Source organism: Hypanus sabinus, chromosome 16 (assembly GCF_030144855.1).
Source record: "Hypanus sabinus isolate sHypSab1 chromosome 16, sHypSab1.hap1, whole genome shotgun sequence".
Taxonomy (NCBI): Eukaryota; Metazoa; Chordata; class Chondrichthyes; order Myliobatiformes; family Dasyatidae; genus Hypanus; species Hypanus sabinus.
Window position 1 is genome coordinate 11,788,564 of NC_082721.1, and position 12,919 is coordinate 11,801,482.

General features: G+C 42.8%; 1 protein-coding gene across 2 annotated transcripts in view; it reads right to left on the bottom strand.

The window, feature by feature from the left end:
- cbarpb (CACN subunit beta associated regulatory protein b) overlaps positions 1-12,919 on the bottom strand; it is a 207,697-nt gene that overhangs the window by 49,495 nt on the left and 145,283 nt on the right. The gene's annotated exons all lie outside the window — the stretch shown is intronic.

Sequence of the window (12,919 nt, forward strand, 5' to 3'; positions counted from 1 at the left end):
GTTTGTTTTGTCTCACTGTTTGCTGGGAAAATGGAGACACTTCCTTCTCCCTTATTAGGGACAGAGAGAGAACCTGCGGTATATTGAATACCAGGTGAAGTGCAGTCTTTGGGGAAACTGCAAGTCTGTGTTATTGCTGCTGCTTTGCTCACACTTGAGTGTTCAGTGGTGGTGCCGATGCTTTTTTTTGCCAACGGAGGGAGGGGGATTGTTGCTTGGCGCCACTTACATGTGGGAGGGAGGGGAGTTGGGGGGGTGGTTTTGGGGTTCTAACATTATCTGTTGTTCATTCTTTGGGACACTCCTCTGTTTTCGTGGATGTTCGCGAAGAAAAAGCATTTCAGGATGTATATTGTATACATTTCTCTGACATTAAATTGTACCTTTGAATCTTTGAAATTATCTCATCATGGGATAATGTCCTACTCTTTTGGAGTTTAAGCAGAACTGGTATAACGCCAAAAGAACTTTGCAACTTTCTCTGGATATATGATGAAGAACATTTGAACTGGTTGCATCATAGAGAAGCTCCAATGCATCACAGGAAGTAGCAGAATGTTATAGATCCAACCAGCTCTACCACCGGCACATCCCTTCTCAACCATTGAGGACATCTTCAAGGGCCATGCCAGAAGAAGGCTATTTCCTTTACTAAGGACCTCCACTATCTGAGACATGCCCTTTTCTCATTACTGCCATTAGGGTGGAGGTACAGGAGCCTAAAAACCCACACTCAATGATTCAGAGACAACATTTTTCCTCTCTGCCATAACATTTCTGAAAGGTCCATGAACACTGCCTCAGTATTTCTTATTTTTGCATTACTTATTTATTTTGTAATTTATAGTAATTTTACACTGTACTGCTGCTGCAAAACAACAGATTTCATGTCATGTAAGACTGTGATAATAAAGGTGACTCCGATTGTGATTCTGCTCGGAGATAAATCAGGATCTAAAGATTACAGGGCAGATTTCACACTCCTGTTCCCTCTCCAAGGAATGTATTCTCAGGGAAACTGGATTGGAAAACAGAGCTTCAGATTTTATCTCCATTCTGCGCCAAACCATAGTTGCCAAGTAAGAACGTGCATTCAATACTTGACCTTTCTTCAATGTTACCATCTAACTCATGATACTTGACCATAGAGCATACCTGAAAATAATTGTATGTAATATTAGCTGATAAATGTTTAATGTCCTCAAGTGGCATTCCACTGATTGATATTTTATTCATGGTGATGGTCTGGTGCTTTGTCAGGTTGGCAAAGAGTGGGGTATCGGAGGAAACAGTTAAGCACCTGTCCATTGATGTCCCTGAAGAGCTGAAGCCCAAATATGTATGAATTGTACGTCTTTTGGTGTTAGAGGTCAAAAACTCTAATTTCCAGTAATTTCTCACCCCCCCCCTTTACCCATTCCCCTTTTTGGACCACTTCTTACCATTTCTTTTCTCCTCACCTGCCGATCACTTCCCTCTGATTCCTGTCAGATTCCTTCTTATTCAGAACTTTACTTCTTCGTCTATCATCTCCCCGCTTCTTACTTCACCACCTCTCACCTACCACCTGTGTTCCCTCTCACTTGGCCACGTCTATTACTCCTTCAACTCCCCCCAGTTTCTTCTCCTGGCTTCTTCCCAGTCCTGATGAAGAGTCTCAGCCCGAAATGTTTCCTGTTTATTCCTTGCCATGCTGTATATGCTCGCTGACCTGCTGAGGTCATCCAGCACTTTGTGTGTGTTGGAATTTCCAAAATCTGCAGAATCTCTTGTGCTTAAAATTAAAAAGATGTCGTTCCAAGGGCCCTTGCACCATATCGTTAAACCGTCTAGGACTGTACATCATGTGTGAGAATGTACTGATCTGTGTGGACCGGAAACAAGATGGGGTCTTCATGTTCATTGTTTTGCTTACTTTTTGAATTCTGCACACTTGCTTTTAATGCTTGCAAAAAAATCCATCCCTGCACTTTCCAGCCTTCTGACACTTGCAGTGTCATTCATCTTTTGTGATTATCTCACGGCCCATGGGATTGGTTTATCTCAGTAATGGTTAGCACAATGCCTTACAGTACCAGCATCCCAGGTTCAATTCCCACCGCTGACTGTTAGGAGTTTGCGTGCTCTCCCCATGACCACATGGGTTTCCTCTAGACTCCCCCATACCCCACCACAGAACTACTTGCCTGTAGGTTAATTGATCATTGTAAATTGTCTCGTGATTAAATCAGGGAATTGCTTGAAAGCTGTATCTTGATAAATAAATAATTTCTACCCTTCACAGAGATCCTCAGCCTACTACATTTCTGGGATCAATATCTGCATTTTCCAGAACCTTCCAACCTGATGAGAACCTCTTTGACCCTAGTAATAATCTTGGTCTTCAACCAGTTTCACACTTGTCTTTTATTTGCTCTCGAAGACACAAGAGATTCTGCAGATGCTGGAAATCTAACCCAATGCATACAAAATGCTGGAGGAACTCAGCAGGTCAGGCAGCATCTATGGAAGGAAATAAACAGACCTGATGAAGGGTCTCGGCCCAAAACGTTAACTGTTCATTCCTCTCCACAGATGCTGCTTGACATGCTGAGTATTTCCACCATTTTTTGTGTACTACTCTTTGTTTTTGCCCTTCCATTTTAAAGTTTGAATCATGCATTATGTAGCACCCAAGGATTCTGTCAGTATTACTGTTACCTTGCCTCACATTCTGCTGGTCTAACAGCCTTTCACAGGTCCCATCACAGATTGGTTTATCTCTCAACTTGATGAGATAAGCATATTCCATGATTCCTGGTAATGCTGGATGTACAGATCAGTGGTTTCTAATCTCACCTTCTGATGTTCTAATTAAATTTATTCTTAATTTTCCCAATCTTAAGAAATATAATAATTCACCTCTTTAATAGGTACACCTGTGCACACATGTAAATGTGAAATCAGCTAATCATGTGGTAGCAAATCAACGCACAAAAGCATGCAGACATGGTCAAGAAGATCAGTTGTTATTTGGACCAAACATCAGAATGGGGAGGAAATGTGATCGAAGTGACTTTGACCATTGTTGGTGACAGACAGGGTGGCTTGAGTACCTCAGAAACTGCTGATCTCTTGGGATTTTCATGCAAAACAGTCTCTAAAGCAAGGGTTCCCAACCTTTTTATGCCGTTAACCGAGGGCTCCATGGACCCCAAGTTGGGAACGCCTGCTCTAGAGTTTACAGAGAATGGTGCAAAAAAGAAACATCAAGTTTGCAGCAGTTCCCTGAGTGAAAATGCCTTCTTACTGAGAGAGTTCGGAGGAGAACGGCCAGACTGGTTCAAGCTGACAGGAAGGTGGCAGTAACGCAAATAACCACACATTAAAATGGTGGTGTTCAGAACAGCATGTCTGAATGCACACTTCGTAGCTTGAAGTGAATGGGCTGAAGCAGCAGAGGACCATGAACAAACACTCAGTACATTTTATTTGGTACTATCCCTCAATCATCAGGGTCTTGAACAAAGGGAATAACTACACACACTTGCCCATCCATTGAGATGTTCCCACAACTAATGATCTCACTTTAAGGACTCTTTATTGTGTTATTTCATGTTCTTGTTATTGATTGCTATTTATTTATATTTGCAATTGCACAGTTCATTGTCTTCTGCACTCCGGTTGATCTTTCATTGATCCTGTTTTAGTTACTATTCTAAAAATCTGTACAGTATGCCTGCAGGAAAATGCATCTCAGAGTTGTATTTGGTGACATTTATGAACTCTGATAAAATTTACTTTGAAGTTTAAGGTTTGGGTAGAATGACCAAATCAGCTGAAGCTGACAGGAAGGCAACAGTAGCTCAAACAACACACATCACAACAGTGGTGTGCAGAAGAGCACCTCTGAAACACACAGCACATTGAACCCTGAAGTTACTCACAGTCACTCACTTACACTCAGTGGCCTCATTGGCACTCAGAGGGTCATGAGAGTGTGGAATGTGCTGCCAGCAGAAGAGATCTATGTGAGCTCGCTTTCAACATTGAAGAGAAGTTTTGATATGTACATGGACATTAGGGATTTGGAGGGCTATGGTCCCGGTGCAGGTCAATGGGAGTAGGCAGTTTAAATGGTTTCAACATGGACTAGAAGGGCTGAAGGGCCTATACTGTGCTGTATTCTCTATGAATCTACGACATTATTAACTACCTCCTGTACCTAATAAAGCAGCCACTGAGTGTAAATTTACACTGGATGTGAAAGCAAATAGTACAGGGAGATTTCTTCAGAAGATTTTTCCAGTCGGGCAAACTTCATTGCAATTGCTATCCTGGACACGGTTTGAGATATGTGACATGTAAAATCAAGATTTCCTGTGTATCCATTCTGTTTCCACTTAATATATCGATGTCAATGGAATTGGAATAAACACCTGTCAATTGAATTGCCAGATTATCCTTTACAAATGTGTTACTTCAGCTCTTTAGTTGTCTAATTAATCAATTATGATATTATTTCCTCCATGATTGGATTTGCACTATTTGGAGAGTTATTAAAATTAACCTAGCATTTTCAGCCAGCGATTATTATTTTTTTTTATTATTATAAAAGATGGTTAGTTCCCCAATTTCTTCCCCGAATAATTTTGTAAGTTGTTTTAAAGGTATTTCATTTCACAAAATGCGAGAAGCAGTTCTTTTTTTGAGTGTCATGTAGTGGACAGCGCAACACCATTACAGCTCAGGGAATTTTAGAGACCGGAGTTCAATCCCAACACAGCCAGGGTACGTGTGGGTTTCCTCTGGATGCTCCAGGTTCCTCCCACAGTCCAAAGTCGTACATGGATGCAGGTTGATTGGTCATTGTAAATTGGCTAGGGTTAACTAGGTGGTTGCTGGGTGGTTCGGCTAATTGGACTGGAAGGCCCTGAACTGCATTGTATCTCAAAATAAATAAAAAATAAATTAAATCATTTTAGTCGATGTAGAGAGGTTCCATAGGTTTGATATAGTTGGGGGTGGTAGTGTGGATAAGCTCCCACTACCTATGAAATGCTACCAAAGGCGCACACCTCAAATAACTACTGAGAACCAAGTCCAGCTTTGGTCTTCACGTGTGGCTTAGCTATTGAGCCTGGTGAAACTGTTTTTACTGACCGGAGAAGGGGAAAGGCGGGTTACTGGCACCTTAAAACCAGTTGCTTCAGGCAGATGGGTTTCAGCCACTGCGGCGAGCAGCTCACCTAGGAGAAGGAAGACTCTGATCTCAAACCTCCACTGCCTTGCAGCCATACCCGCTCATGCAGAAGGCTTCAGGAGGAAAAAATCCGAAGCTGGAGTCCTTAAGGCAGCCCTATGATGAGTTCAATGCTGACTGGCAATCCTGCGATGCTGCTGGTGTCAAACTATATCTGCCCCTACCGTTCCTTTGGATTCCTCAGCTTCGTGGAGAGGGGATCCTGCTACATGGGGAACAGCTTGACTCTCCAAGTTGTACTGTCCTGGCTTGTGTATCACATAGACAGCTGGGGTGGAACGTTCATGGTTACCCTGACCATCGGTGGGCCTCGATGTGGATAGCAAGATTCATTAATAGAGTCTAGGATTTGAGGGTACAGTCTCAGCTCAGGACTTTTCCCCTGGGCTTTGCTGGCAAATCCTTTCCCATGAGCTGATGTCCCTCTAAACCTGAGATGAGGAATTTCTTTAGCCAGATTCTGGTAAATCTGTGGAATTCATTACCACAGAGGGCTGTGGAGGCCAAGACTTTGGCTCTACTTAAGTCAGGGCCTGATAAGATCCTGACAGGTAAGAAGATTAAGGGTTGTGAGGAGAAGGCAGGGAAATGGGGTTGAAAAGAAATCAGCTGTGTTTGAATGGCAGAACAGACTCAATAGGCCAAATGGCTTAATTCTGCTCCTATATTTTATGATCTTATGCTTAACTGTTATCTGCATAAAATAATTAGCCAGGACAAATTAAAACAAAATGATTATAATTTTTAAAGCACAGTTGTGGTTAGACAATAAAGACTCAGTTAGATCTCACCTTGGTTAGATAATAAAGACTCAGTGGCCAGTTTATTAGATACCTCCTGCCTCTAATAAAGTGGCCACTCTGTGGATGCTCGTGATCTTCTGCTGCTGTAGCCCATCCAAGGTTCGATGTGTTGTGTGTTCAGAGATGCTCTTCTGCACATCACAGCTGTAACACTTGACTATTTAAGTTACTGTCACCGTCCTGTCAGCTTGAATCAATTTGGCTAGTCTCCCCTGAACTCTTTTATTAACAAGGCATTTTTGGCCTCAGAACTGCTGCTCATTCAATGTTTTTTTTTGATTTTTGCACCATTCTCTGTAACTGAAATGCTCCCACACACATAGCCTTTGTATGTGAGACCTTGGCAATGAACATAAGTGAATTATTTGAACATGTTAAATAATTAGCTTACACCTAACATATTAATGCAATTATGAAGAAGGTATGCCAGCAGCTATATTTCATTGGGAGTTTGTGGAGATCTGGTCTAGCAAATTTCTTCAGATGTAGCGTGGAGAACATTCTGACTGGCGTGGAGGGGCCACTGCAAAGGACTGGAAAGATCTGCAGAGGGTTGGAGGCTCGAGCAGCATCATCATGGGCACTTGCCTGTCCACCACTGAGCACATTTTCAAGAGATGGTGCTTGAAGAAGGCAGCACCTTCATGAAGAATCCATGCGATCCAAGACATGCCCTCTTCTCAATACCACCATTAATGAGGAAGTACAGGAGCTTGAAGAGCCACACTCAATGTTTCGGGAACAGCTTCTTCCCCTCTGCCGTCAGAATTCGGTGCTGTCCACGAGCCCATGAACACTACCTCACTATTTGTGCTCTCTTTTTGCACTACGTACTGTATTTATTGTTTTATATATTCTTGCTGTAATTTGTAGCAATTTTTAAGTATTGCTCCGTACGGCTGCTGCAAAACAATAAATTTCTTGACATATGTCGTTGGTAATGACCCTGATTCTGAATATGACGTAGGGCCTTGTGGCTGAGCCCACTTGTGCCCACACCTGCTGTCGATATCTGTGCTTACTCAGTGGGGATTATGAGACTGTTATCAAGATTCAGACCCCCAGAGAAGATGAGTAGGAGGAATTTCATTCCACCCTGGTGCATATGACAATGAACTAATCCCATCTAACCGTATGATTATCCAAAGCTGACTAACAGATCCTGACCTTCAATTAATTCAGATTATTTCATAGTCACAGAGCTTGGAAACAGGCCCCTGGGCCCAACTGGTCCATTCTAACCAAAATTCACATCTAAGCCAGACCCATTTCCCTCTAAACCATGGGTTTCCAAACTGGGGTCCACAGACCCTTTTTGCTTAATGGTATTGGTCCCTGACATATAAAAGGTTGGGAACCCCTGCTCTAAACCTTTTCCTAGCTGTGTACCTGTCCAAATACCTTTTAAATGTTCTTAACGTGCCCACATCAATCACTTCCACTGGCAGCTTATTCCATATACAGACTACTCTCTGGGTGAAAAGGTTGCGCCCCTCCCCCCCAAGTGCCAAAGATATCTCTGCCCCCTGAAAGAGTTAGATAGAGCTCTTAAAGATAGGAAAGAGTTAGATGGAGCTCTTGAAGATAGCGGAGTCAAGGGATATGGGGAGAAGGCAGGAACGGGGTACTGATTGTGTATGATCAGCCATGATCACATTGAATGGCAGTGCTGGCTCAAAGGGCCGAATGGCCTACTCCTGCACCTATTGTCTATTGACTCTCACCTTACACCTATGCCCTTTAGTTCTTGATTCCTCAACCCTGGGAGAAGGTTTGTACACTTTTGTCGTGTCTACCCCCCCTCTTAATTTATACACCTCTTTAAGATCATCCCTTGTTCTCTTACACTCCAATGAAAAAAGCCTTAACCTGCTCAACCTCACTCCACAACTCAGTCCCTTGAATCCTCTGCACCCTTTCCAGCTTAATGACATCTTTCTTATCTGTAGGGTGCCAAAACTGAACTTAATATGATGGGCGCCATGGTAGCGTAGCGATTCGCGGGCCACTATTACAGCTCGGGCCATTAGGGTTTGCAGTACAATTCCGGTGTAAACAAAGCGTACGTTCCTTCCTGTGACCCTCGCGGGTTTTCTCCGACTGCTCCAGTTTCCCCCCACAGTCCAAAAATGCACCGGGTGTTAGTAGGTTAACTAGTCGTGGTAAATTGTCCAGTGATTAGGCAAGGGTTAAATTGGTGGCCAGTGCGGCTCATGGGGCTGGAAGGACCTGCTCCACACTGTATAATAAATAGTACTTTAAATGAAGCCTCACCAATGTCTTGTACAAATCTTCTTAAGACTTAGATCTGGATATTCCAGTAATCCTCCATAACAACTGCAGTTGACAAAAGGAGGCATTCGGTGAAATTGCTTCAAATAATCATCACCAGCATTTCTCTGAGGTGTTTGTTGCTTTATTGCACAAAATAAGGTAAACTCTGAAGCTTTAGAACCTCAGTTTAATTCCACACTGATGACGTACACTCAGTGGCCACTTTATTTGTTCCTCCTGTATCTAATAAAGCAGATACTGAGTATATAAGGTGGCGGGTGTTGACACATCTCTACCAAATGAGGTATAAGGAGTTCCTTCCCTCTGCCAACCTCCAGTTCACCCTTTGGCAAGGTGTAGCACCTACTTCACCCTTGATCAGGGTCACGTGAATCCAGGGGAGCAGGTGGTGGATGGTCGTATGAGCAGCTGGTGTGTATCACAAGTCCTGGTTATACGACCACTGACGCCAGGCAGGCAATCACCTTACTGTCACCTACCAGACAGCTTGAACCATTCCTGTCAGTCTTGCCATTCTCCTCTGACCTCTCACATTAACAAGGCATTTTCACCCATGGAACTGCTGCTCATCAGGCATTTTATTTTTGTTTCTTGTACCGTTCTCTGTAAACTCTAGTGACTATTCTGCGTGAAAATCCCAGGAGGTCAGCCAATTCTGAGATACTCAAACCACCCCGTCTGACAACAACATTGGAAATACTGTATGTTTTGAAGAAAGCTCTCACATGCCTTCACATCCAGAATAAGCATACACTCAGTGGCCATTTTGTTCGGCAATTCCTGTACCTAATAAAGTTGCCACTGTGTGCATGATCACAGTCTCCTGCTTCTGTAGTCCACCCACTTCAAGGTCTGACGTGTTGTGCGTTCAGAGATGCTCTTCTGCACATCACTGTTGTAACATGTGGTTACCTGAGTTACTTTCGCCTTCCTGTCAGCTTGAACCAGCTTGAGCCATTCTTGCCTAATGCCCCTCATTAACAAAGCATTTCCGCCCATAGAACTCCCGCTCACTCTTTTTTTGTGTGTTTTTGCACCAATCCGTAAACTCTAGAGTCTGTTGTGTGTGAAAACACCACAGGGGATTAGCAATTCCTGTGATACTCAAACCACCCTGTCTGGCAGCAGCAATCATTCAGCCGTCAAAGTAATTTAGATCACATTTCTATCCCATTCTGATGTTTGGTCTGAACAACAACTGGATCTCTAGACCATATCTGCATGCGTTTATGCACAAATGATAGGCTGACTAGATATTTGCATTAATGAGCAGGTGCACAGAGGTACCTATTAAAGTGGGTATTGAGTGCAGACCACTGTGTTGTGAGTGTGAGAACACTTTCAATGCTTCACAACGTTAGCCCCAATATGCCTTCTGAAGAGTTAAATTTAGAACTGGAGGAACCTTGCTAGCTGGTTTTGATCTAGAGTCTCAGGACAAAATAACTGGCATTATAATTTATTATGCCATGCAATAGACAGCAGGTATCTTACTGCGAAAAATAGCATTGCTGTACCAATCTGCTTAATTATGTTATCCTTTAGCTCCTGACAGCATTTCGTAGGTTCTGCAGGAGGTCCAAGTACTGGTGAATCATTTGTAATTTGCAGTTTCTATGAATAAAACTTTAAAAACCGTATATATTAATGGCATGGCTTTTGTGATTTGCACTGCTTGAGGCTGAATACTCCAGATCCCATTAACTTCCTCTTCATGACACAAAATCAGTTCAAGAAGTACAGAGATTAAATGTAATTAACTGCGCAGACTGAAAACATACACCATAAATCAGTACCGCGCAGTTGAGGCCCTTCGGCCCACAATGTTGTGCCGACACTTTTAGCACAGTCCAGGATAAATCCAACCCTTCTCTCCCACATAGCCCTCCAATTTCCTTTCCTCCATGTGCTTCTCTAATGACCCTAATGTATCTGCCTCTATCACCACACCCTGGCATCTTTTTCCACACATCCCCCACCCCTACTCTCTGTGTGAAAATCTGCCCTTGACATCTCCTTGGCTAGATGACATCTAGCCATCAGGAGGAAGGAGCTATCAGTTCGAATAAAGGAAAGGCAAAGAAAGTTGGGACAATCCATCAGATGAAGAGGAGCCTTGGGAAAAAGGAAGAGAGGAAGGAGGTAAAGAAAAAAATTGTGATAGATGGAAATCGAAAATGGAAAATGCTACATCTGATGGAGAAAAGTAACTTTCCTGATGAAAGCATTTAAGTCCTCATGGTGGAACTTATCCAAAGACTCTAGCAAATTTCTACAGATGTACCGTGGAGAACATTCTGACTGGTTGCATCACCGTTTGGTATGGAGGGTCCAAAGCACAGGGCTGGGAAAAGCTGCAGAGGGCTGTAAACAGAACCAGCTCCATCGCGGGCACTAGCCTTTGGGGACATCTTCAAAAGGCAATGTGTCAAAATGGCAGCATCCGTCATTAAAAACCCTCACCATCTGGGTCACAGAGTCATAGAAAAGTACAGCACAGAACCAGGCCATTCAGTCCAGGTTGAACCATTTATTAAACTGCCTACTCCCATTGATCTGCATTAGGCCCATAGCACCCCATACCACTACCATCCAAGTATCTATCCAAACTTCTCTTAAACGTTGAAATCAAACTTACATGCACTTGTGCCGACAGCTCATTCCACACACTCATGGCCCTCTGAGTGAAGAAGTTTCCTCTCATATTCCCCTTACACTTCTCACATTTCATTCTTAACCCACGACCTCAAGGTGTAATCCCACACAAGCTCAGTAGAAAAAGCTTGCTTGTATTTATCCTGTTTATACCCCTCATAATTTTGAGTACCCCTATCAAATCTCCCCTCAATCTTCTAAGTTCCAAGGAATAAAGTCCTAACCTATTTAATCTTTCCTTATAATTCAGGTCCTTGAGTCCAGCAGCATCCTAGTAAATTTTCTCTGGACTCTTTCAACTTTATTTGCCTCTTTCCTGTAGGTAGGTGACCACAACTATACACAATACTCCAAATTAGGCCTCACTAACGTCTAATACAACCTCAATATAATGTCCCATCTCCTGCATTCAGCACTTTGTTTTATGAAGGCCAATGTGCCAAAAGCTTTCTTTATAACCATATCTACCTGTGACACTACTTTCACAAAATGCTGGTGGAATGCAGCAGGCCAGGCAGCATCTATAGGAAGAAGTACAGTCGACATGTCAGGTCGATACTGCCTGGCCTGCTGCGTTCCACCAGCATTTTGTGTGTGTTGCTTGAATTTCCACCATCTGCAGATTTCCTCGTGTTTGCATGACACTACTTTCAATAAATTATGGGCCTGTATTCCCAAATCCCTTTGTTCTACAGCACTCCTCAATGCCCCATCATTCACTGTGTACAACCTATCGTGGTTGGTCCTACGAAAGTGCAACTCTTCGTGTTAAATTTCATGCGCTCTTCTCATTCCTATCATCAGGAAGGAGGTACAGGAGCCTAAAGACACACACTCAATATTTTAGGAACAGTTTCTTCCCTCTGCCATCAGGTTTCTGAACGGACCATAAACCCATGAACACCACCTCACTATTTTACTCTTTTTTGCACTACTGTATTTATTTTTTAATATTCCTTTCAGTATTTCATTTTTAATGTATTGCTCTGTACTGTGGCTGCAAAACAACTAATTTCATGACATACATCAATGATAATAAACCTGATTCTGATTCTGATCCAAGATGGGGGATCTACTTTTACTTTAACAACTATCTAAAATGGCTTAATTTATTTTTATTTTATTGCGAAGCTGCATGGAACAGGCTCTTTCGGGCTGTGCCAACCAGCAATCCCGGACTTAACCCCAGCCTGATCACAGGACAGTTTACAATGACCAATTAACCTACCAACTGGTATGTCTTTGGACTGTGAGAGGAAATCAGAGCTCCTGGAGGAAACTCATGCAATCACGGGGAGAATGTAGAGACTCCTTACAGGCAGCAATGGGAATTGAACTCAGTTTGCTGGGACTGTAAAGTGTTGTGCTAACCACTCCACCTCAAAAGTACCCCACAATGAGCTTCAGCGGCTATTGCCAGTGATAGTTCCAAATACAGTTACGGGTTTGACAGTGAGAGTTAAAAACAGCAACAATCCCAGTCACAATGAACTTATGAGGGGTGATTGATAAGTTAATGGCCTAAGGTAGAAGGAGTCAATTTTAGAAAACCTAGCACATTTATTTTTCAACATAGTCCCCTCCTACATTTACACACTTAGTCCAGCGGTTGTGGAGCATATTGATCTTGGAACTCCAGAAAGTCTCCACAGCAGGGATGATTGATAAGTTTGTGGCCTAAGGTAGAAGGAGATGAGTTATACAGCTCTCGTTACATGCACATGCAGTTCAATGCTTTGCGTGATTATGCAGAAAGTTTGAAATTAATAAACTCATCAGTTAATAATGATGTTTGTGGCCTAAGGTAGAAGGAGATGAGTTATTAACTTCAAACTTTCTGCATAATCACTCAAAGAGTTGAGCTGTACGTGCATGTAACGAGAGCTGTATAACTCATCTCCTTCTACCTTAGGCCACAAACTTA